This window comes from Mytilus galloprovincialis, chromosome 11 (assembly GCF_965363235.1).
Source record: "Mytilus galloprovincialis chromosome 11, xbMytGall1.hap1.1, whole genome shotgun sequence".
Lineage (NCBI taxonomy): Eukaryota > Metazoa > Mollusca > Bivalvia > Mytilida > Mytilidae > Mytilus > Mytilus galloprovincialis.
The window spans coordinates 37,613,933-37,640,943 of NC_134848.1; the positions used below are offsets into that span (position 1 = coordinate 37,613,933).

The window sequence follows — 27,011 nt, forward strand, 5'->3', positions numbered from 1 at the left end:
CATCTGACGTCATACAACCATAGGTGTTGTCAAGACGTCATCGATGACGTCGCATCAAAGCAACTGTGAATTCGTAATACAGGATATAGTTCCTTACATTTTCTACTGTTATTCCACCAAAACTTCCATTGTGAATGTTATTAAAAGAATGACTGATTTTCTGTATTTAAATTCGTTGATTACATTTGGATTAGTTATGCTATGGATAATTTTTAGAATTATGTTATCTGCTCTCTGGTAGGGTTGTTGTCTATTTCATATGCTCCCCATTTCAATTCTCTATTATACATGTTTCTCCTTACAGATTTATTGAATTGAGTTGAAGAAGAAGAAAAGATTTAGAAGAAAAAGATCGCCGAGTGAAAGAAAGCCTGTGCTTCAACAATTGGTCCAATATATTAAAGTGCAATGTGTCTTACACAGAGTTGTATATATTTCATGCTAGATTCTTATGTGTTGTTGTGATTGTTTCTTTGGGGTCTTGTTTTATTATATTTTCAATGATAACAAAACAACTAAATATAACTGTTGGTGTATAGAAAACAGTTTACATAGAACGGCTTCTAATTTAGTAATCGGAGTTTTTTTCTTCCTAAAATTTGTTTATTCCCTTATTGAACATCTTATTAACATCAGTTTTTAACTATTATATTACAAAATAAACCTGTCAAATAATGTGGTATTAAGTGATTCCAATAAAATGAATATGAAAAACTATTTTGCTGGATTGCCGTGATTATAATTGATGATTATATTTTTTGTTAAAATAAACGTTGTTCCGCTAAGTAATGCTTTCTTCCTTCATACATATTTTAATTTGTATTTTGCCAATCACAGTTAATTAGATATAGGAAGATGTGGTGTGAGTGCCAATCAGAAATTTCTCCATCCAAATAACAATATATAAAAGTAAACCATTATAGGCCAATGTACGGCCTTCAACACGGAACCTAGGCTCACACCGAACAAGAAGCTGTAAAGGGTCACAAAATTACTTGTGTAAAACCATTCAAACGGGAAAACCACTTTGTTTTGTGTAAAGCTCAAAATCAATCATAACAGATATCGTGTATGCTACTTTATATTTTATTTTTAATAAATGTTTGATTAGTTATCTAGATACACATTTAGTTGATTTGCTGTAAGAGACGGAAAAATACCCCCTCCTCATGTGGGGACTTTTAAATAATATCAATTTCAGATTAAATGTATAACAATAAATTAGAACTTATTACGTTATTTTACTTTGCATCAATTCTCCAAATGTAATACTTTGTAACTGGTTGATAAGTTCCTTTTGACTTTTGTAATCAGTATCTTGGTTCCCCTTTAATTTGAAAGGTCCAAATATAATATGTTGCGCTTCTACTTTGCATCAATTCACCAAATGACTTTGTGACTGGTTGATAAGTTCCGTTGGAACTTTTGGGCTAGTTTGTTAGTTCCGGTTTTGACTAATTTGGCAAAAAGGAACTTTCTAACTAGTTGATTTGTTCCGTTGGAACTTTTCAACTAGTCACTTTGTTCCGGTGGAACTTTTAAACCAGAGGAAGAACAAAGTAACTAGTTAATAAGTTCCTCCGGAACTTTTCAGCTAGTTAGTTCTTTCCGCCCGGAACTTTCAAACGTCGGAAGAAAAGATCATTTACATATGCACCAATGACCACTACCTATGTTGTCTTAGTATCCAAGTTTAATATCTTACAATTTATATCATATTTTGTTTTGTTGAAAACAGGTATATTCAAACATCTACGTGTTTGTAAATCATTTACTGAAACGCCTTATAATAAAAAAAAAGAGACCGACTAGATTTAAAATAAAGAGGAAGATCTAATATTATTGCTGATAAGACAACTCTTCACGAGAGACCAAATGACTCAGAAATTAACAACTTAAGGTCATACTTTTATTTTTGAAGTTCGATAATATGCAATTAACGCTTTTCTAAAAGAATTGTTTTATTTCTGAAGGACATCATGTTTAACAAATGCAATAAAGTTATAATTATTTAACGCAAGACCATTTTTTTAAAAGACCAAGGACGGTTTTCATATGTATTGTCTTTCAACTTCTCTATTTCAATTAAATCGTCAACTTAAAATATCATTTAGACTTTTTTGATATCAGAATTAAATTTTGTTCAATAGTTTTATGTTACTTATTATTAATATTTGTATCATTTTTAGCATCATAATAATGTAAATTGTTTAGGTATTTTTCTAATAGCAAAGAGGCATATTGAGTTACCATGGCGACAGACTTCCAAAAGAATGATATATGCGTTGAATATTAAAGTTCTAATATGTCAATTCCTGAGTAAAAATAAATAATTTGTACCCTTATAGGTGAATTTCTTCTGTTCGTGAACACATGGATATTGTCTACCTTGAAAACTTTGTAAGCTTGAAAATTAGAAGCGTACCTGCAATATAAGTACAAATGGGCTAGATTCAAAATAGAAATATCTTAAGAACCACACTGTCCATGATTTTTCCGTAATGAGTGGGAAATCTTGCAGCTTAATTATCAGTTTAAATTATTTTTTATCGAACCTTCTTTCTGAATTTTTCGGCAAAATTGTTTCTTAACATGATTATTACATCCTTTCATGAAAACATGTTAATGATCTTAAATAAATTAACTTAGCATATAATCATACGTCCGTTAGAGGAAGTTTATTAAAAAATCCCTTAGTTTGACATTTTTGAAACCAAGACAGTAAAAGGAATATAGAAATATAAAGTTGATATAATTCTTATAAATAAAGAATGAATTTTATCAAAAAGGACCAAGGCACGTGGTTTAAATCATACCAATAAAATACTCATATTTTGGAATATCTGTAATAGTGTTTATTTATGTACTTCATGTACTTAGGGACGACATCAAAAGATTAATGTATGATAAAAAAACTTAATTCAAATAGTTTTGGGGTGGGGGGTTGAACTGCTGCAAGATGTGGTTATCCGACATTGATTTTTACATATATCTATCTGTATGGGTCAATCAATTTTTCCCAAATTAAGTTAAGAGGGGAGTGGAGTGGGGGGAGGGGGAAGGGGGGAGGGGGTCAGTGAAAAAACTATGTGAATTTGTGAATTAAGTTTTTTATCCTTCATTGCACTTTTGATGTCGTCACTTATCATGATTTAAGCTTTGCTGTATGCATCCTTTGTGTTCTTTGTTGTAAAATAAAATATTCCATTCATTAAACTTTTGTTCATTGTTATTTCATTAATAAGTCGGTATTGATATTAACAGACCTTTGAATAAAAAATAGCGTTGAGAACCTTGTGTCTGCAGGTTGACAGGATTGAAACAGCCCGTTTTGTGAGTATTTTTTTTTTAGTATCAATCGTAACTGATCACTGAAGTCTAATTGACCACAAACAAAACATACTTATAAAGGTAGACACAAAAAAAAACCCAAAAAAAACACTTGCCTCATTCTCCTAGTTGACAAGTCTAAACATATTCAAATAAACAGTATTTACAGTATTGCTGTGTCATGTTTTTGTTTATTCTACAATGGCTAGAGGTTTGGAATCTCACAAACCATATTTGAACCCGCCGAATGTGTGTGTCCGTCTCTAGTCAGAAACCTCTGTCCTTTGTTAGTCTTGTTAAAATTTTCTTAAACTTTAGTTCAATTATATAGATTGGAGTTTAGTGTCTCGTAGCAAATGTCCCTTTAAAAACGAGGATTTTTTTATCTTATCATTTTGAAAATAAGTAAAATTTAAACCATATCAAGACCAATTTTACAACTGACCATGAGTTTCCTGTATCATATCAGTGTCTTATTTTTGTTACATTCTTACAGCTTGTTTTTGCAATTGTATGGTTTTTTTTAATTTGAGTTGCATGGTATGATAAAGTAGTCTCGTGTGAGTTGTAAGCCTACAGAGCAGGAGGTTGTTAGTTAGAAACCTGATCGAGTAGGGCAAGGATTTAGAATTGATATTTATCCAGTTAAGAGTACGAGCAAATACTGGTAGACTTGGATTAATAAGTTGGTCTGGGTAGAGTAACTTTTGTTTCCGGAGAATGGTTTCTTGTGAATCTAAACGTTAAAATTCTTGCTCAGCTTTGCGACAAACTATTCATAAGGGTTTATATTGATATAATATTTAGATCTTCTCGTCCTAAATATGCGTTCAATTTCTGAATGGCCGTTTTACAGATATCCATTAACATAATGCATTTTTTCGTTACTATGTAGTGTTTTGCTCGACGGGTTCATAGTTCACCAGTTTACTTATTTCCACTGGTACAAATCAAAAGGTTTATTGCTGGTTTAGTAAGATCAAATGACGATGCTTTAGTACATGGCACTGTCGTGTGGGTATTCAGTACATTGCATTGTTGTGTGGTATTAAGCACATGGCACTGTCGTGTGGGCATTCAGAACATGGCACTGTCGTGTGGGTATTCAGCACATGACACTGTCGTGTGGGTATTCAGCACATGACACTGTCGTGAGGGTATTCAGCACATGGCACTGTCGTGTAGATATTCAGCACATGACACTGTCGTGTGGCTATTCGGAACATGGCACTGTCGTCTGTGTATTCAGCACAAGGCACTGTCGTGTGGGTATTCAGGACATGCCACTGTCGTGTGGGTATTCAGCACATGGCACTGTCGTGTGGGTATTCAGCACATGCACTGTCGTGTGGGTATTCAGCACATGGCACTGTCGTGTATGTATTCAGGACATGGCACTGTCGTGTGGGTATTCAGCACATGGCACTGTCGTGTAAGTATTCAGCACATGCCACTGTCGTGTGATATTCAGCACATGGCACTGTCGTGTTGGCATTCAGAACATGAAACTGTCGAGTGGATATTTAGCACATGACACTGTCGTGTGGGTATTCAGCACATGGCACTGTCGTGTGGGTATTCAGCACATGGCACTGTCGTGTGGGTATTCAGCACATGGCACTGTCGTGTGGGTATTCAACACACGGCACTGCCGTGTAGGTATTCAGCACATGCACTGTCGAGTGGTTATTCAGCACATGGCACTATCGTGTAGGTATTCAGAACAAGGCACTGTCGTGTGGGTATTTAGCACATGGCACTGTCGTGTGGGTATTCAGTACATGCACTCTCGTGTGGTTATTCAGCACACGACACTGTCGTGTATGTATTCAGGACATGGCACTGGCATGTGGGTATTCAGCATATGACACTGTCGTGTAAGTATTCAGCACATGGCACTGTCGTGTGATATTCAGCACATGGCACTGTCGTGTTGGCATTCAGAACACGGCACTGTCGAGTGGGTATTTAGCACATGACACTGTCGTGTGGGTATTCAGCACATGGCACTGTCGTTTGGGTATTCAGCACACGGCACTGTCGTGTAGGTATTCAGCACATGCACTGTCGTGTGGGTATTCAGCACATGACACTATCGTGTAGGTATTCAGCACAAGGCACTGTCGTGTGGGTATTCAGCACATGGCACTGTCGTGTGGATATTCAGCACATGCACTCTCATGTGGGCATTGAGCATATGGCACTGTCGTGTGGGTATTCAGCACATGACACTGTCGTCTGGGTATTCAGCACATGGCACTGTCGTGTGGGTATTAAGCACATGACATTGTCGAGTGGGTATTAAGCACATGACACTATCGTGAGGGTATTCAGGACATGGCACTGTCGTGTGGGTATTCAGCACAAGGCACTGTCGTGTGGGTATTCAGCACATGCACTGCCGTGTGGGTATTCGGCACATGGCACTATCGTGTAGGTATTCAGCACAAGGCACTGTCGTGTGGGTATTCAGGACATGCCATTGTCGTGTGGGTGTTCAGCACATGGCACTATCGTGTGGGTATTCAGGACATGCACTGTCGTGTGGGTATTCGGTACATGGCACTATCGTGTAAATATTCAGCACAAGGCACTGTCGTGTGGGTATTCAGGACATGCCATTGTCGTGTGGGTGTTCAGCACATGGCACTATCGTGTGGGTATTCAGGACATGCACTGTCGTGTGGGTATTCAGCGCATGGCACTGTCGTGTATGTATTCAGGACATGGCACTATCGTGTGGGTATTCAGCATATGACACTGTCGTGTAAGTATTCAGCACATGGCACTGTCGTGTAAGTATTCAGCACATGGCACTGTCGTGTGATATTCAGCACATGGCACTGTCGTGTTGGCATTCAGAACATGGCACTGTCGAGTCGGTATTTAGCATATGACACTGTCGTGTGGGTATTCAGCACATGGCACTGTCGTATGGGTATTCAACGCACGGCACTGTCGTGTAGGTATTCAGCACATGCACTGTCGTGTGGGTATTCAGCTCATGGCACTATCGTGTAGGTATTCAGCACAAGGCACTGTCGTGTGGGTATTCAGCACATGCACTCTCGTGTGGGCATTGAGCATATGACACTGTCGTGTGGGTATTCAACACATGACATTATCGTGTGGGTATTCAGAACATGGCACTGTCGAGAGGGTATTAAGCACATGACACTGTCGAGTGGGTATTAAGCACATGGCACTGTCGTGTGGGTATTCAGCACATGGCACTGTTGTGTGGGTATTCAGCACATGCACTGTTGTGTGGGTATTCAGCACATGCACTGCAGTGTGGGTATTCGGCACATGGCACTATCGTGTAGGTATTCAGCACAAGGCACTGTCGTATGGGTATTCAGGACATGCCACTGTCGTGTAGGTATTCAGCACATGGCACTGTCGTGTGGGTATTCAGCTCATGCACTGTCGTGTGGATATTCAGCACATGGCACTGTCGTGTATGTATTCAGGACATGGCACTGTCGTGTGGGTATTCAGCATATGACACTGTCGTGTAAGTATTCAGCACATGGCACTGTCGTGTGATATTCAGCACATGGCACTGTCGTGTTGGCATTCAGAACATGGCACTGTAGAGTGGGTATTTAGCACATGACACTGTCGTATGGATATTCAGCACATGGCACTCTCGTATGGGTATTCAGCACACGGCACTATCGTGTAGGTATTCAGCACATGCACTGTCGTGTGGGTATTCAGCTCATGGCACTATATATCGTATAGGTATTCAGCACAAGGCACTGTGGTGTGGGTATTCAGCACATGCACTCTCGTGTGGGCATTGAGCATATGACACTGTCGTGTGGGTATTCAGCACATGACACTATTTTGTGGGTATTCAGCACATGACACAGTCGTGTGGGTATTAAGCACATGACACTGTCGAGTGAGTATTAAGCACATGACACTATAGTTGAAATATGATAGCTACAACCATTGTATAGGCATAGCTAATTTATAAGCGTAGCAACTTCCAAACATTGATCTTCATGTACACTTAAAAGTCACGGATACAAAATGTCTAACAGTCAGGGATATAGGTTCAATTATTTGTAAAAAAAAATTTACTGTGTGAAATATAAGGTTGTGACAAAGAGAAACAACTATCACTCCAATGTAATACATTAATTTTAGATAGATATTGATTTTTAAAAAAAAGTATTTTGAAATATTTGCCACTGAACACATTTTTGTATTCCTCGGTTATTTAGTGAATGTGCTGAATTTATATATTTTTTTAACACTTCCTCGCCCTTATCTCTTCGAACCAATAAAATCGGAACCAGCACTAGATACCTGCAATTTCACTAGATAAAAGATATATCTACTAACAGAAAAATCGAAAAACGTTACCCAATATATTTGTTACCAAATGTATCTTTATAACTGAATTAAACAATTTTCATATCATCTAAATAACAATTTAATTATTTTTCTATTAAATTAGTTTGGTGTAAAATCATTCATGCATACACGGTTGTTTTCAATACCCGTAGTTTTACGAATCACATCACTTCATAATAACGCTGAATATACATGATATACTCTAAACCTAGCGAGGAACTCCTAATACACGCACTTGTCAAACTTATCCCCACATAAAACTGCTTTATATTTTCTTGAGGGCTTATTTCACACACTAATTTTTGGGGGGCTACATTTCTTGTAAAATTATAAATATTGCCGTATAATCATTTTGATTTCTATACATGTAAAAAAAAAATCAGACATTTAACACATCTTTTGCAGCTATGGAAAACAAATCTTAAATCTATCTGAATTTAATTTATTTTATTTTACCGTATTTTATTTTTGAATAGGTCAATATTAACTCGACTTTGTATTGTACATTGTACGGAATGGTCTATTTGAAGTTCAATTGTAATTGATACACATGATACAGGTAAATAGCACGTCAGCATTCATGATTGAGGTAAAAAAATATTATCACTCGCGAGAAAAATTCATATTTTCACCGGATTTTCCGCAAAGAATTTACCATACATAATTTATGTAAATACTAGTAGATGGACGTACTGTTCAAGACCCGACAAAATAACTGGCGCAAGTGAAAGTTCAAATGTTCAAAACATGAAAACTCGCATTGTTTAAGACAGGGAAATCAAATCTTAATTCTTTGATTTTTTTCACATCACTTTTTAGAACTTGATGTATTCTTTAGACTCCGGTCTTATTAAATTCTAAAGACTGACATCGGATTCTCTTGTGTGGTTTCAGTTGATCAGATGTACTAACGTTTATCCAAAATATTTTCCCATTTCAATTGTTCAAATTCAAATTATTTAATCCCATAAATGCTTGTACAATAATGACATATTATTCAATCAGTAAAGAAAACTAACAATGTTACTAGATAGATAGATAGATAATTATGTACAGACAATATTTTGGGTCCCTTTATATTTTTTTGTTCGGTGTGAGCCGAGGCTCCATGTTGAAGGCCAAGGAGTGGATCCAGCCATTTTAAAAAGGAGTTGTTACTAACCCAGGACAAAGGGGGGTTCCAATTACATGTACCCATTCAATTGCCTTGATCGTCCAAAAAAGGGGGTTCAAACCCCCGGAACCCCCCCCCCCCCCCCCCCTTGGATCCGCGCCTGAGGCTATACATTGACCTATAATGGTTTAGTGCGTTATACATGTATGACTTTGTAATGCTTATTGTGTTTATGGAAAACAATGGGAAAATGTTGCTTAACATCTTGGGATATATATTAAGAAGGCATTTATTCAAAAGCAGATAGAATTGATTTGTAGAAAAACATGAATACTAAAGGGCAGATGATCAACTATTATAGTACAAGTCTTTGATTAACCACAATATTATATTTGTCATCACTGACATATCAATGTTGCTTTTGTATACATGGTATAAAAATCCAACTTGGGTTTCTCATCTGAACTTGTTTACACGGTGTTACATTATCTAATATAGCTAGGCCTGTTATAGGTTTTTCATTATCACACTTATGGGGAACTGATTTTGCTCATTGTTGAAGGATGTACAGTTACTAACAATTACGTCACTTCACTTGAAGTTCCTCCATCGTTCAATTTTCATCCATGGAGATCCCTGTCTTGGTTTACGGTTGATGGTTGTCTTATTGTAATTCATACCACATCTCCTTATTCTGGTTATCATACAGTATACATGTTATACCAATGTCCCAGGTTAGTGGGAGGGTTGGGAACTCGCTAACATGTTTAACCCCGCCACATTATTTATGTATGTGCCTGTCCCAAGTCAGTAGCCTGTAATTCAGTGGTTGTCGTTTGTTTACATGTATGTGTTACATATTTGTTTTTCGTTCATTTTTTTAAATAAATAAGGCCGTTAGTTTTCTCGTTTGAATTGTTTTACATTGTCTTATCAGGACCTTTTATAGCTGACTATGTGGTATGGGCTTTCCTCATTGTTGAAGGCCGTACGGTTACCTTAAATTGTTAATTTTTGTATCATTTTGGTCTTTTGTGGATAGTTGTCTCATTGGCAATCATACTACATCTTCTGTTTTATATGTTATACAAGACTAAAATACCTAGTATTATCAAATGAATTATAACAATTGTTAATAGTTGTCAGACTTTTGTTATCAAAAAGCAGCTACTGTACATGTGTATAATCAAGATGTAGACATGATCACTGGTGTCAGATGTAAACAAGGGTGACTGTGCAAATGCTGAAATGTCATCTCGGCTTTGCCTACATGTATGAAGGTTTTACTACATGTACAAGTATCACATAAACTTTCAATTTTCATTAACCTTTGAAAATGAAGTTGCAGTCAAATTAACCATGCCAGATGATGTTCACCCTACAAACTGACATTCCATACCCATGATACCCAAAATTTTGTGATTTATACTGTCTGTAAAATAGACTTAACATTCTTAACATCCAAACCATGAAAACTAACTTATGAATATCCAATAATATGCCAAAAATAGTGATCCTATACATGTCATGCATGTACATGTACATTTATGTAGTTTATACTGTAGCATCTGAGAAACATTTGGAAATAGATCAAACCACAAAAACTAAGCATTGTTCAATGAACCATGACATTTTCATTGGGGTCAAAGTCTGATGTAAGTCTTGCAATTAGACATATTCACCTTACACTCATTTCATAAACCAAATATAGTTGACCTACTTTTCCTACTGCTTGTAGTATTTTTAAACATGTGTGAGAAACAAACTTGACAAATTACATGTAACTGAAGTAACCTTAATCACTGATCCATGAAATGAAGTCAGGATCAGGCCAAACCTGCCTGACAGACACTGAGACATGTACACCTTTCAAGATACCATAACAATTAATCCAGTAACTCAATTAATATACATATGTTATACATTTAAGACTTCAAGTGTATTTCACTGTGACTGTTCAAACAGTAATATTTTTTGTAAACAGTTACATGTACATGTAGTGTACCATGAAAACTAGGTGAAGTGCAATGAACAAATCAATAACAGAAACTTCATAACATTTTAAAGGAAGTATCCAGGCATTTCAGCTTCTTAAATGTATCTGGTGAAGCTTAAATACAAAACGGTACGCTGTAGCCACTGCCAGATTGTAATACATATTTCTTGGCTTGCATGCATGTACTTCGACTTTTGTTGCAGGAGGGATAATAAAATTATACTTTAATGTACGTGCATGGTTTATTTGTTTCAAAAACCATGAACACTTGGCCACTAACATGACTAATCATGCTAATTAAGATTTTTATTTAATTCTAATTCAGACTTTAATAATTTAAGTACAGCAAGCAGTCATTTGACTCTAAACAATTGACACGGACTGCAAGAGACCCTCATAGTTGGTTAAGATCTTTTTACACACCCTGGACATGCTGGCGGTAGTTAACAATTGCAATGCCAACATAAACTTCAGATGTGATATACATGTACTGTTTTGTTAATTTCACTGAAACTAGAAATTCACATTATCCATATTGTTATTATATTAAAATGACTGATTATCCACTAATTAAAAGTATTCATGAATTCAGATATGATGCACTATTATTAGTAGTATTCACTGAAACTATGCATTTCCATTATTCCAAATTGCTATTTCAAATGAATAGTTATCCTGGGTATTCATGGAATTCAGAAATAATGTACATGTATGATTGCACTATTAATATTCACTGCAACTACGAAATTTTGTTATTCCAAATTCACAATTGATCATGATAATCCAAGGTAATTAGTCCTCCAGTAATGTGGTCCTCCTTTAATACAATTTGTAATTTTCCTATTTGTACAAGGCACAATTTTCTTTTTGTCCAATTTAATCAGAACATCACATTATCATCATGAAATAATGCTGCACGCCATATTCATAATTTCCAAAAACAATAGATAACTAGCATTAAATAATGAATTAATCCATTGTTTCACAATTTGCAGCTATACAGCGACTCAGTGACATCTATATTTTCTATGCAACAAAGTGCACATGTACTAGCAGGTGTCGTATTCTATTAAAGTGGGAATCATGGTCAAACCAATACATATTCAGTATGATTCTACAAAATAAAATATACATTTAGACTCAAGTACAGTAAATGTTTAACTAATAATAAATATATAATACTACATGTATATACATTGTGCAATAATAAGAAAGTTAATTACAATAACTGTATTTACCTAGATAAAACTAGCACTTCTCATTTGATTGACCAAAAAATTCTAGCACTAATACAATTCTATTTTCAAGTCCCTATTAACAAGAAAAATAAATCTTTTAAGGGGGTCTAAATTCTATATAGTGTTGTCTTTTTTCCTGCATTAATGATTTGTTAAGTGTGATTGTGTACTTTCATTGAAGGGTTACTGTCTCATTGAGGCTCACACCATACTTTTTTTCATCAATTCTTTAAAGTCAGACATCATGGACATAGTTATTCCTCTCTAAAACACAACAGGTTATTTCTTTTGTTTATTTTAATTATGTTTATGATTTAATATGAAATATATTGATACTACAAACATGACAAAGAAAAGTTTAAGGAACGAAAAAATAAAATAAATAAATGCCCTGTTACTATATACATGTAGATGATATTGACTTTACCTTTGTCCAGTGCATATAATGAATAAACCTTTGTGATGTAAAAATATTGTTCCAAGACTTAACCATCCCAGTTAATGTTTTAAATCCTTGAGTTTAATAATTTTTACATCTTTTGTGTTACCCTGAATACTTTTTACTTATTCATTTGTTATAACAGCTTGCATTAAATAATGCTTTGCAGCTCACTTTTTTTATTTAATTTAGTTATTTACCCAATTTTATTTTAATAAATCAATATTCAGATTACTTTTAAAATTTGCATTTTAATATCCAAACTAATATATATCCTGCTGTTTCATATTTTTCTTAAATTATAATTTGTTTTGAAAAAGTTATCAAAATTTTGAAGAGGACAATTTTAATCATGATAATTTGTGAACATTATTATAAAATTGTATCTTTATACCAATGACAGATTAAATATCATCCCCCAGGGCAATAAACTATTGTGTCTTAATTTGTATATTAGCTAGATCATGTATATAAGAATTTCTGATTATCACCTATCGCATATCCAGTGTTAACATCCTGATTATTACCTATTTTAATGTCACATTTGCATGGTCATATTCAGTAAATACAAATATTTTAATTGTTAATTTTGAATTTGAATTAAAATTTTTTGTTTTAGACTAAATTAGTAGATACAACACATACAATGCAGTTAACACAGTAAATTTTATGAGAACTTACTGGATAATACTATATCTATAAAAAATATTTTGAGCTTCATAAAATACTTTAAAAAAGTTTATACCATGTTAACATAAAAAAATATGCATACAGATAGATTTTTTTGTTATGTTTTCCTGACATATTGAATGTTTACATAAAATAATTATCATGATTATGTAAAAAATGCAAAAAATCTGCAGTCGTATGTGAATGCACATGATCAAAGGAGATGTGGGATATATCAATGATGCATCAACCCAACAGTTTAATAGGCAACAATAAAGTAACCAAAACACAATTTAATGCGTGTCAAAAAAATATATATGACTTATGATTAGAAGGTCCTTAATCATTGCGGAATAAATATAATGACCATTGAATGTTACTTCTTGTAAGTTAGATAACATGTATGGCACAAATGAATTTTGAAAAACAATGCTAACAGGGCACAATTTATATAAAAATTTCACATGAAAATATATAGTTTGGGTTCAAAGAATTAACAAATTATAGTGATTTAATATAAATTCTATGTTAAATCTAAAAAGAATAAAATTATGATGCTAGCTTTGCTCTTTTAATATGTGTTTTTTAAACAATGTAGTACATGATAAAACAATTACTAATTGAATTAGCACAATTTGTTTAATCAACTATGTTTAAATGGCAACTGTTTATGACTCTGTGCCTTGTTTCAGGAACATTAATTTAATAATATTGTTTTATTTTGATGAATAATGCTATTTTAAACCATTTTTAAAATATTTATTCACTTTCAATGCCTGGCATATGCATGCTATTATCAAATATATTAATGTTTTGTTGTCCATGATTTGAGAATTATTTAAAATCTAAATGAAAATGGACACTTGCTAAATAAGTCACTATTTAATCTTAAAGTTAATAATTTTCTTAACATTTTATGATCAAATCATATGTGTTTGTACTATGCATGTTTTTTTTTATCGAAATCGTGACGTCACAATGCATTCTAAATAGAACAAAAACTATCAGCTGATAAAGCAAAACTAGGGAAATACTAGTAATCCAGCATAAGCATGATAAGAAACACATTTATATGGATACGTACATGTAAAGATCGGTTGGTTGTTGGTTATAAAATGTCCAGTGACAAGTATTTCATGCAAATTTATGACCCGAGTTAGCAATACATTAACATACAATATGTACACTACATGATGTATAGGTCAGCATGGTCAGTGGCAGATCCAGAACTTTTCATAAGGGACAGGGCCCCTGACTGCCCTTAGGGGCACGGATCCAGTCATGCTTGAGTGATTCCCTATATAATCGACCAAATTATTCCCACAAAAAAGGGGAAGATATAGAGTAACCTTTTATGTATTCCACTCAGGGTGATGTATGCAAAATAATTAAGGGAATAAATGACATACACATGATAATGGGGGGGGGGGGGGGGGACGGTGTCCTTCATGACTTTCAATGATTTATTATGAAGCACAACTTTAACATTGAAGCTTAAAGGTGGCTCAAAGCTTATATTTTCCCTGGAACATGCAACTATGCACGAGTGTGGTAATATAGAACGTCGATTCAAAGCTATATATAGCCTATCGGAGTATCTCAATATAGATTCCGTAGGATCAGTGGCGGATCCAGCCATTCTAAAAAGGGGGGGGGGCAACCCAGAACGAAACAGGGGGAGGGGGGGGTCCAACTATATGTCCCCATTTAAATGCATTGAGCGGCCAAAACAAAGGAGGTTCGAACCCTTGGAACCCCCCCCTTTTTGGATCCGCCAATGAGAGCACATTGTAGGGTCTGTAAGCCGACAAATGTGCACATTTTCCCTTCAAAATTATGAATCCATGATTATTCGATAGACATGCTTTAAAATATTGATAATTTCTACTCACCGATTGTATTTTCCAGCTCAGATTATTGAACATGTGGTCTAACATCTGTAGTTACCTGTGTAAAAATATAGTTTGCCGACCTGAGGTCCCGGTTTTTTTGTTTTTTTGCCGACAAAAAATTAAAGTGGATAAATCGTTTACGGTGAAGAATTGTTTTCCGTTTTTAATGAAACTTGACAGATTTTACTAATTATTTTTTTAATCATCGGAAATGTCCCTCTTGGTGTAATTCGAATTAAAACGGGTTTATTATGCTGTACAATATTGGTAACTTAGTCATAATCTTTAAATTTATTTCAGGTACACCCTTGTACATTTTTCTATTGCGCAGAATTTATCAAATATGAATTTGAATGAATCCATTATCATCTTCTCATTCTTCTGCAATAATATTAAAACTCTATTTTAAACGAAAGCTTCTGGTTTTTAAAACCAGTTATGAACGAAAATGTTATAAAACAGATATTATAAAATAAAAAGTAAGGATATCAAAAGGATTATTTAAAGTCAAACGCACATGACTGTCAAAAATGAACGGACAATGCTACGGCAATAAATGGAAAACGACAAAAGACAAACAACGATCGCAAAATAAGTGAATAAACAGCAAAACAAGTTTACAATCGCACGATAGACGATAATAGTATAAGTAATGGACTATTTCACAACAAAATCAAATCTTGAGCGGGTGAGACGTGATTTTTTTTTTACACTGATGGACTACCGTTACGCTAAAATATTTGTATTAAAACATTTACCGACTGTATCAACCTATGAAGTGTTTGTTTTAAACATTTAACGACTGTGTCAACCTTTTATAAGTTGTAATAAACATTTAATGACTGTGCCAACCTTTAGAAAGTTGTAACAAACATTTAACGACTGTCCCAACTCTAAAAACGTTGTGACAAACATTTTTTGACTGCATCAACGTCTGAAAAGTTGACACAAACAAATTTTAACTGTCCCAACTATTAAAAGGTTGTGACGGACATTATGCAACTGCCACAACTATTAGAAAGACTGTAATAAATAGATTTTGACTGTGACAACACCGTAAACCACTGCAACAGTTCTGAAATGACTGATGGTAGCATTTTTTGACTTTCACAACCCGTAGAAAAGTTGGGACAGACATAAATGAACTGTTGCAACGAAATATGTCAGATTTGACAGTCATTACTTGTCTTTTACAGACTAAGACAGTCGTACAACGACTGTTACTGGTATGGACAGTTGTTTTTTCGTCCAGTAGTGCTATCGTGAGGGTATTCAGCACATGGCACTGTCGTGTGGGTATTCAGCACATGGCACTGTCGTGTGGGTATTCAGCACATGGCACTGTTGTGTGGGTATTCAGCACATGGCACTGTTGTGTGGGTATTCAACACATGGCACTGCCGTGTGAGCATATGACACTGACGTGCAAGTATTCAGCACATGGAACTGTCGTGTGATTATTCAGCACATGCTCTGTCGTGTGGGTATTCAGCACATGGCACTGTCGTGTATGTATTCAGGACACGGCACTGTCGTGTGGGTATTCAGAACCTGGCACTGTTGTGTGAGTATTCAGGACATGCACTGCCGTGTGGGTATTCAGCATATGACACTGTCGTGTAAGTATTCAGCACATGGCACTGTCGTGTGATATTCAGCACATGGCACTGTCGTGTTGGCATTCAGAACATGGCACTGTAGAGTGGGTATTTAGCACATGACACTGTCGTGTGGGTATTCAGTACATGGCACTCTCGTATGGGTATTCAGCACACGGCACTCTCGTGTAGGTATTCAGCACATGCACTGTCGTGCAGGTATTCAGCTCATGGCACTATCGTGTAGGTATTCAGCACAAGGCACTGTCGTGTGGGTATTCAGCACATGCACTCTCGTGTGGGCATTGAGCATATGACACTGTCGTATGGGTATTCAGCACATGACACTATCGTGTGGGTATTCAGCATATGACACTGTCGTGTGGGTATTAAGCACAGGACACTGTCGAGTGAGTATTAAGCACATGACACTGTCGTAAGGGTATTCAGCACATGGCACTGTCGTGTGGGTATTCAGCACATGTTACTGTCGTGTGGGTATTCAGCACATGGCACTGTTGTGTGGGTATTCAGCACATTGCACTGCCGTGTGGGTATTTGGCACATGGCACTATCGTGTAGGTATTCAGCACAAGGCGCTGTCGCATGGGTATTCAGGACATGCCACTGTCGTGTGGGTATTCAGCACATGGCACTGTCGTGTGGGTATTCAGCACATGCACTGTCGTGTGGGTATTCAGCACATGGCACTGTCGTGTATGTATTCAGGACATGGAACTGTCGTATGGGTGTTCAGCATATGACACTGTCGTGTAAGTATTCAGCACATGGCACTGTCGTGTGATATTCAGCACATGGCACTGTCTTGTTGGCATTCAGAACATGGCACTGTCGAGTGGGTATTTAGCAAATGACACTGTCGTGTGGTTATTCAGCACATTGAACTGTCGTGTGGGTATTCAGCACATGGCACTATCGTGTGGGTATTCAGAACATGGCACTGTCGTGTGGGTATTAAGCACATGACACTGTCGAGTGGGTATTAAGCACATGACACTGTCATGAGGGTATTAAGCACATGGCACTGTCGTGTGGGTATTCAGCACATGGCACTGTCGTGTGGGTATTCAGCACATGGCACTGTTGTGTGGGTATTCAGCACATGCACTGTTATGTGGGTATTCAGCACATGCACTGCAGTGTGGGTATTCGGCACATGGCACTATCGTGTAGGTATTCAGCACAAGGCACTGTCGTATGGGTATTCAGGACATGCCACTTTCGTGTAAGTATTCAGCACATGCACTGTCGTGTGGATATTCAGCACATGGCACTGTCGTGTATGTATTCAGGACATGGCACTGTCGTGTGGGTATTCAGCGTATGACACTGTCGTGTAAGTATTCAGCACATGGCACTGTCGTGTGATATTCAGCACATGGCACTGTCGTGTAGGTATTCAGCACATGCACTGTCTTGTGGGTATTCAGCTCATGGCACTATCGTGTAGGTATTCAGCACAAGGCACTGTCGTGTGGGTATTCAGCACATTCACTCTCGTGTGGGCATTGAGCATATGACACTGTCGTGTGGGTATTCAGCACATGACACTATCGTGTGGGTATTCAGAACATGGCACTGTCGTGTTGGTATTAAGCACATGACACTGTCGAGTGGGTATTAAGCACATGACACTGTCGTGAGGCTATTAAGCACATGGCACTGTCGTGTGGGTATTCAGCACATGGCACTGTCGTGTGGGTATTCAGCACATGGCACTGTTGTGTGGGTATTCAGCACATGCACTGTTGTGTGGGTATTCAGCACATGCACTGCAGTGTGGGTATTCGGCACATGGCACTATCGTGTAGGTATTCAGCACAAGGCACTGTCGTATGGGTATTCAGGACATGCCACTGTCGTGTAGGTATTCAACACATGGCACTGTCGTGTGGGTATTCAGCGCATGCACTGTCGTGTGGGTATTCAGCATATGACACTGTCGTGTAAGTATTCAGCACATGGCACTGTCGTGTGATATTCAGCACATGGCACTGTCGTGTTGGCATTCAGAACATGGCACTATAGAGCGAGTGGGTATTTAGCACATGACACTGTCGTGTGGGTATTCAGCACATGGCACTCTCGTATGGATATTCAGCACACGGCACTGTCGTGTAGGTATTCAGCACATGCACTGTCGTGTGGGTATTCAGCTCATGGCACTATCGTGAAGGTATTCAGCACAAGGCAATGTCGTGTGGGTATTCAGCACATGCACTCTCTAGTGGGCATTGAGCATATGACACTGTCGTGTGGGTATTCAGCACATGACACTATCGTGTGGGTATTCAGCATATGACACTGTCGTGTGGGTATTAAGCATAGGACACTGTCGAGTGAGTATTAAGCACATGACACTGTCGTGAGGGTATTCAGCACATGGCACTGTCGTGTGGGTATTCAGCACATGGCACTGTCGTGTGGGTATTCAGCACATGGCACTGTTGTGTGGGTATTCAGCACATGGCACTGCGTGTGGGTATTTGGCACATGGCACTCTCGTGTAGGTATTCAGCACAAGGCGCTGTCGCATGGGTATTCAGGACATGCCACTGTCGTGTGGGTATTCAGCACATGCACTGTCGTGTGGGTATTCAGCACATGGCACTGTCGTGTATGTATTCAGTACATGGAACTGTCGTACGGGTGTTCAGCATATGACACTGTCGTGTAAGTATTCAGCACATGGCACTGTCGTGTGATATTCAGCACATGGCACTGTCTTGTTGGCATTCAGAACATGGCACTGTCGAGTGGGTATTTGGCACATGACACTGTCGTGTGGTTATTCAGCACATTGAACTATCGTGTGGGTATTCAGCACATGCACTCTCTTGTGGGCATTGAGCATATGACACTGTCGTGTGGGTATTCAGCACATGGCACTGTCGTGTGGGTATTCAGCATATGGCACTGTCGTGTTGGTATTCAGCACATGGCACTGTCGTGTAGGTATTCAGCACACGGCACTGTCGTGTAGGTATTCAGCACATGCACTGTCGTGTGGGTATTTAGCACATGGCACTGTCGTGCGGGTATTCAGCACATGGCACTATCGCTTGGGTATTCAGCACACGGCACTGTCGTGTAGGTATTCAGCACATGCACTGTTGTGTGGGTATTCAGCATATGGCACTATCGTGTAGGTATTCAGCACAAGGCACTGTCGTGTGGGTATTCAGCACATGGCACTGTCGTGTGGGTATTCAGCACATGCACTCTCGTGTGGGTATTGAACATATGGCACTGTCGTGTGGGTATTCAGCACATGACACTGTCGTGTCGGTTCAGCACATGGCACTGTCGTGTGGGTATTCAGCACATGCACTGCCGTATGGGTATTCGGCACATGGCACTATCGTGTAGGTATTCAGCACATGGAACTGTCGTATGGGTATTCAGGACATGCCACTGTCGTGTGGGTATTCAGCACATGGCACTGTCGTGTGGGTATTCAGCACATGTACTGTCGTGTGGGTATTCAGCACATGGCACTGTCGTGTGTGTATTCAGGACATGGCACTGTCGTGTGGGTATTCAGCATATGACACTGTCGTGTAAGTATTCAGCACATGGCACTGTCCTGTGATATTCAGCACAGGACACTGTCGTGTGGGCATTCAGAACATGGCACTGTCGAGTGGGTATTTAGCACATGACACTGTCGTTAGGGTATTCAGCACATGGCACTGTCGTGTGGGTATTCAGCACATGGCACTGTCATGTAGGTATTCAGCACACGGCACTGTCGTGTAGGTATTCAGCACATGCACTGTCGTGTGGATATTTAGCACATGGCACTGTCGTGCGGGTATTTAGCACATGACACTGTCAAGCGGGTATTCAGCACACGGCACTGTCGTGTAGGTATTCAGCACATGCACTGTCGTGTGGATATTCAACACATGGCACTATCGTGTAGGTATTCAGCACAAGGCACTGTCGTGTTGGTATTAAGCACATGGCACTGTCGTGTGTGTATTCAGCACATGCACTCTCGTGTGGGCATTGAGCATATGGTACTGTCGTGTGGGTATTCAGCACATGACACTGTCGTGTGGGTTCAGCATATGGCACTGTCGTGTGGGTATTAAGCACATGACACTGTCGAGTGGGTATTAAGCACATGACACTGTCGTGAGGGTATTCAGCACATGGCACTGTCGTGTGGGTATTCAGCACATGGCACTGTTGTGTGGGTATTCAGCACATGCACTGTTATGTGGGTATTCAGCACATGCACTGCAGTGTGGGTATTCGGCACATGGCACTATCGTGTAGGTATTCAGCACAAGGCACTGTCGTATGGGTATTCAGGACATGCCACTTTCGTGTAAGTATTCAGCACATGCACTGTCGTGTGGATATTCAGCACATGGCACTGTCGTGTATGTATTCAGGACATGGCACTGTCGTGTGGGTATTCAGCGTATGACACTGTCGTGTAAGTATTCAGCACATGGCACTGTCGTGTGATATTCAGCACATGGCACTGTCGTGTAGGTATTCAGCACATGCACTGTCTTGTGGGTATTCAGCTCATGGCACTATCGTGTAGGTATTCAGCACAAGGCACTGTCGTGTGGGTATTCAGCACATTCACTCTCGTGTGGGCATTGAGCATATGACACTGTCGTGTGGGTATTCAGCACATGACACTATCGTGTGGGTATTCAGAACATGGCACTGTCGTGTTGGTATTAAGCACATGACACTGTCGAGTGGGTATTAAGCACATGACACTGTCGTGAGGCTATTAAGCACATGGCACTGTCGTGTGGGTAGTCAGCACATGGCACTGTCGTGTGGGTATTCAGCACATGGCACTGTTGTGTGGGTATTCAGCACATGCACTGTTGTGTGGGTATTCAGCACATGCACTGCAGTGTGGGTATTCGGCACATGGCACTATCGTGTAGGTATTCAGCACAAGGCACTGTCGTATGGGTATTCAGGACATGCCACTGTCGTGTAGGTATTCAACACATGGCACTGTCGTGTGGGTATTCAGCGCATGCACTGTCGTGTGGGTATTCAGCATATGACACTGTCGTGTAAGTATTCAGCACATGGCACTGTCGTGTGATATTCAGCACATGGCACTGTCGTGTTGGCATTCAGAACATGGCACTATAGAGCGAGTGGGTATTTAGCACATGACACTGTCGTGTGGGTATTCAGCACATGGCACTCTCGTATGGATATTCAGCACACGGCACTGTCGTGTAGGTATTCAGCACATGCACTGTCGTGTGGGTATTCAGCTCATGGCACTATCGTGTAGGTATTCAGCACAAGGCAATGTCGTGTGGGTATTCAGCACATGCACTCTCTAGTGGGCATTGAGCATATGACACTGTCGTGTGGGTATTCAGCACATGACACTATCGTGTGGGTATTCAGCATATGACACTGTCGTGTGGGTATTAAGCATAGGACACTGTCGAGTGAGTATTAAGCACATGACACTGTCGTGAGGGTATTCAGCACATGGCACTGTCGTGTGGGTATTCAGCACATGGCACTGTCGTGTGGGTATTCAGCACATGGCACTGTTGTGTGGGTATTCAGCACATGGCACTGCGTGTGGGTATTTGGCACATGGCACTCTCGTGTAGGTATTCAGCACAAGGCGCTGTCGCATGGGTATTCAGGACATGCCACTGTCGTGTGGGTATTCAGCACATGCACTGTCGTGTGGGTATTCAGCACATGGCACTGTCGTGTATGTATTCAGTACATGGAACTGTCGTACGGGTGTTCAGCATATGACACTGTCGTGTAAGTATTCAGCACATGGCACTGTCGTGTGATATTCAGCACATGGCACTGTCTTGTTGGCATTCAGAACATGGCACTGTCGAGTGGGTATTTGGCACATGACACTGTCGTGTGGTTATTCAGCACATTGAACTATCGTGTGGGTATTCAGCACATGCACTCTCTTGTGGGCATTGAGCATATGACACTGTCGTGTGGGTATTCAGCACATGGCACTGTCGTGTGGGTATTCAGCATATGGCACTGTCGTGTTGGTATTCAGCACATGGCACTGTCGTGTAGGTATTCAGCACACGGCACTGTCGTGTAGGTATTCAGCACATGCACTGTCGTGTGGGTATTTAGCACATGGCACTGTCGTGCGGGTATTCAGCACATGGCACTATCGCTTGGGTATTCAGCACACGGCACTGTCGTGTAGGTATTCAGCACATGCACTGTTGTGTGGGTATTCAGCATATGGCACTATCGTGTAGGTATTCAGCACAAGGCACTGTCGTGTGGGTATTCAGCACATGGCACTGTCGTGTGGGTATTCAGCACATGCACTCTCGTGTGGGTATTGAACATATGGCACTGTCGTGTGGGTATTCAGCACATGACACTGTCGTGTCGGTTCAGCACATGGCACTGTCGTGTGGGTATTCAGCACATGCACTGCCGTATGGGTATTCGGCACATGGCACTATCGTGTAGGTATTCAGCACATGGAACTGTCGTATGGGTATTCAGGACATGCCACTGTCGTGTGGGTATTCAGCACATGGCACTGTCGTGTGGGTATTCAGCACATGTACTGTCGTGTGGGTATTCAGCACATGGCACTGTCGTGTGTGTATTCAGGACATGGCACTGTCGTGTGGGTATTCAGCATATGACACTGTCGTGTAAGTATTCAGCACATGGCACTGTCCTGTGATATTCAGCACAGGACACTGTCGTGTGGGCATTCAGAACATGGCACTGTCGAGTGGGTATTTAGCACATGACACTGTCGTTAGGGTATTCAGCACATGGCACTGTCGTGTGGGTATTCAGCACATGGCACTGTCATGTAGGTATTCAGCACACGGCACTGTCGTGTAGGTATTCAGCACATGCACTGTCGTGTGGATATTTAGCACATGGCACTGTCGTGCGGGTATTTAGCACATGACACTGTCAAGCGGGTATTCAGCACACGGCACTGTCGTGTAGGTATTCAGCACATGCACTGTCGTGTGGATATTCAACACATGGCACTATCGTGTAGGTATTCAGCACAAGGCACTGTCGTGTTGGTATTAAGCACATGGCACTGTCGTGTGTGTATTCAGCACATGCACTCTCGTGTGGGCATTGAGCATATGGTACTGTCGTGTGGGTATTCAGCACATGACACTGTCGTGTGGGTTCAGCATATGGCACTGTCGTGTGGGTATTAAGCACATGACACTGTCGAGTGGGTATTAAGCACATGACACTGTCGTGAGGGTATTCAGCACATGGCACTGTCGTGTGGGTATTCAGCACATGGCACTGTCGTGTCGGTATTCAGCACATGGCACTGTTGTGTGGGTATACAGCACATGGCACTGTCGTGTAGGTATTCAGCACATGCACTTCCGTGTGGGTATTTCGCACATAACACTGTCGTGTGAATGTTCAGCACATGGCACTGTCGTGTGGGTATTCAACACATGACACTGTCGTGTAGGTATTCAGCACAATATACCTTTGATCATTAGAAAAGTTGTGTAAATTGCAATTGAAGTTTGATATTTGGGATTTGTACATATTTTTATACTCGGGATGACGTCTTACGTTTCTATTTGAATAAATGGTGCGATCAAAAGTAATCCACAAACATTTATATGATTAAAATTAGACGTGAGTAATATCAACAATCGTATCATATCAACGTTTTTTTTCAATTTGTGATACATGTTTCACTGTTGTAAAAGTTTTTTTAGTAAAGAAAATATTACTTTCTTTTATTTCGACACATTTTCGTCAAAACGCGTGGCATAGAGGAAAATCTGTGAAATATGCACTTCATTAGAAGGAGTTACCAACCTAACATCAATACGAAAAGAAGGAAAAAATAGCAAGATAAAAGTATCCATGCTTATCATAAAAGAGAGGCGAGAGAAACCAACGTAACATTGAACTCATAATTCAAATATTAACGAACGAGGCCATTACAAAATAAAAAAAATCTGCAATTCACGAAACGCAACACAGAAAACAAAATACCAAATAACTATTACAACGCTGAGAGTGTCCGCGTTACGTCGGCAGTATAAGCAGATACTGTTCCAAATGTGACACCTATACCGTGTTAAAAATTTATGATATTAAGATTTAAGAATGAACTTCGGTCTTTTTTATGGATTAGTAAGAATAAGGTAAACAAAAATAGATTACATTCATTTTTTTTATAAAAAAATATTGGTATTTCCAACAAAAACTATATCAACAAAATATATATAAATGAGTGTTTTTTATCATTTTGAAGCGACGAAATTAAGTGGGTTCATAACATTAAAGAAATAAATCTAAAACTATAAACAAACAGTAAGTTCGCACCGAAATCAGTATTACGTGTAAGTATACCTTCTGTTCAAAACGAGAATAAATATATTCATGCAAACAATTTACCACATATTTTAAAAATGAAACACAAAAAAGTAATTGATACTTGTTCGTTATCGAACCTTTTTATGGCATCTATCCAATAGCAGGGCGAAACAGTTGATCAATCCAAAAGCACAAACGCTATACCGAAGTGTGCGATACCAGTAACTACACCTAAAAAATATTATATATTAACTAATTATTGTTTCACATTTGTCATTTCGGGGCATTTAATAGCTGACCTTTTTGGTATTTTTTTTTGCTCATTGTTAAAGGTCATACCTAAAGTTGTTAATATATGGGCCGTTTGGTCTCTTGTGAAGAGTTATCTCACTGACATTCGTACAACCTCTTCCTTTTATAATCAGATTATTTCAGAATGCCTGATTAATGATATTTATGTCTTTTGTATCTTTTCCTCTTTTATAAATGCTCGATGACGTATCCATAGTATTTGCCTCTGATTCTAAACTATTGAGGATGCAGCTTTAAAACATAACTAATTGTCTAAAGAACACATCATCACCTTCATAAATGAATAATCTCCGCGAAAAATCCTTCAATTGTCATTTTTTTCATATTTCCGGACGAATTGTTATTTCCTAAAGTTAAAACTAACACCTATAACATGTAAGACATAGTGCGCCTGTGAATTCATTTTATATTTTTAAAGTTTACTTTTTTAATTGATTTTTACATTGTTGATTCATTTCATTTCTTGGGTGAATTAATGAATGACGTTCATCTCCATAAGCGTACAAGTACAAGTTACTCCCGGGAGGTGTTTTCAACTCTACTATTGCTTTTATACAAACACTGAAAGACGGAGGCAACGGAAATAACAGATGGTATGGTTTGTCTTTGTTCAGTATATTAGTTTGTTAAGCTTTGAATGACGATAACAGTAAGATAATAAGGAAATAGAGCGACATTTTCTGTTGTATGTATTGATAAATCGATAGCCAATGTATCGTTTCTCTGATTTACCGCAGTGTTCATACAGCTCAATATGCGTCTCCAATTGTTCGGATACGTAAACATCAAGCAATGTTGAAGTCAAAATCCACTCGAAACAGCAAAAAGGGTAAAAAACACAAATAGCTACGATATCAGAGAGAAAAAGTCACACCTAGAGGCAGGAGTTATCTGGACCCTTAACAATATTATGTTCAATACAGTATATTCCATGAGAGAGATGGGTTTACAACCTTTATTTTACTTACATCTTACCTATTCAAATCTATATGAAAATTGGTGGACATGTCTTCTTCATGTTCTTCGTGTGAAACAAAACTTTTGTCTTTAAAACTCAATAGAACCATAGCTATACAGAATAAAAAATCGTGATCCATTAATATGTATAAATATTTTGCGCGTGCATCCATACTTCTCAAAAGTTATTAAACTTGAGATCCAAAGACCTGAAAAAAGAGGGCCGAAAGATACCAGAGGGACATTTAAACACATAGATCGAAATGAACTGACAACGCCATGGTTTAAAAAGAAAAAAGGATAAACAAACAAATATTAGTACCCAAGACACAACATAGAAAACTAAAGATAAACAACACGAACTCGACTAAGACTGGGGTATTCTCAGGGGCTTTGGAAAGTAAGGAAATCCTGCTCCACGTGTGGCAACCCTTGTGTTTCTTGTCTTATAAAAAAAGCAATAAATAGTCTAATTCGGCAGTTCACATTCGTGAAAACTGTACAGGAGTGTGGTTACATAAAACAAAACATATCCGATATCATTTGGGGAACAGGTTTTCCTTAACGGTCTACTAATTCGTGATGGCATCCTCAAAATTTACGCCGGGATGATTTAAACTTCGCTTTTTGGAACTCTTCATTTTAAGAGCGCATCTACCGATCTACCGTCTATCAAGGAAATCATGATAGAAAAAGTCCAGGAATATCGTATCAATTCGTAGATATATACTCCG

At 38.6% G+C, this 27,011-nt stretch overlaps 1 long non-coding RNA gene across 1 annotated transcript; it reads right to left on the reverse strand.

Moving 5' to 3' along the window:
* Positions 1 to 11,101: 11,101 nt before the first annotated feature.
* On the reverse strand, positions 11,102 to 15,723 carry LOC143052115 (uncharacterized). Its single transcript, XR_012970991.1, has 2 exons — positions 15,047 to 15,723; positions 11,102 to 11,922 (listed from the first exon to the last, which is right to left on the reverse strand). It is a non-coding gene; the product is annotated as an uncharacterized LOC143052115 (long non-coding RNA).
* Positions 15,724 to 27,011: the final 11,288 nt, after the last annotated feature.